The sequence below is a fragment of the Penaeus monodon genome, chromosome 21 (assembly GCF_015228065.2).
Source record: "Penaeus monodon isolate SGIC_2016 chromosome 21, NSTDA_Pmon_1, whole genome shotgun sequence".
In the NCBI taxonomy this organism is placed as follows: Eukaryota; Metazoa; Arthropoda; class Malacostraca; order Decapoda; family Penaeidae; genus Penaeus; species Penaeus monodon.
The window spans coordinates 19,421,233-19,422,090 of NC_051406.1; positions in this window are offsets into that span (position 1 = coordinate 19,421,233).

Consider the following 858-nt stretch of genomic DNA (forward strand, 5'->3'; position numbering starts at 1 on the left):
TCTCTGTAGTGCAAATGAATAATTTATTAACAGAAGTAAAATTTAGCTGAGATTTATACTCTAATCAGAACTAATGAAGCTCATTTTGTTAATATTACCGATCAAACGCCAATGGTCCATTACTGATTAATTCATGTGCCCACATTCGAATATACAAACTGCAATCTAATTTAGACGAACAGAAAACTACATTTAAAACTGATCTTAGTGCTTCTGAATCTCATTTGAAGTTGAGTAAATGTCAATATCGACATCAAAAGAAAAACTTGTTTCATAATGTATAAGCTCCATAGCACTGCCCTGTAACACTGGCATGGAAATCTCTGTGCTGCTTGTGTCTTGTGGCCGCCATACGAGCCGCCTCCACTTGTGGACGACCACTGGCGAGCGATCGACATTCTTCTACTGCGGGGCCACAAGGTAAGTGGCAAGACATTGAGCAGACTGCACATAAACTCTTGTGATATTTAAAACAAAGGATGAAAAGAAGTAAAGGAAATAACTGGAAAAAAATATTAGACATAATTTCATAATTTGCAATTATCAGTATTGTGATTTTTTATTTATTTATTTTTCATACTTTACGAATATTAGTAGTCTATAATTTAATATTACAACTTACAGTTAAGCAGGAATCAATTCCGCCAGTTTTAATTATCAATATTTTTTTTTCTTAAATCAGACATATAATCTGGCCGTCTTTCACAATCAATGTAGATATAGACATTATGCTTCGAGTGTCAGCCCGCCACTGCAAGATGTTGAATGGTTCGCGCTTTTAAAGGCGCCCAGCGTTATCTTTTCTGGATGCATCATAGATAACCAGATGACTGCGAAAAAATTATTCAGTGTTGTTCT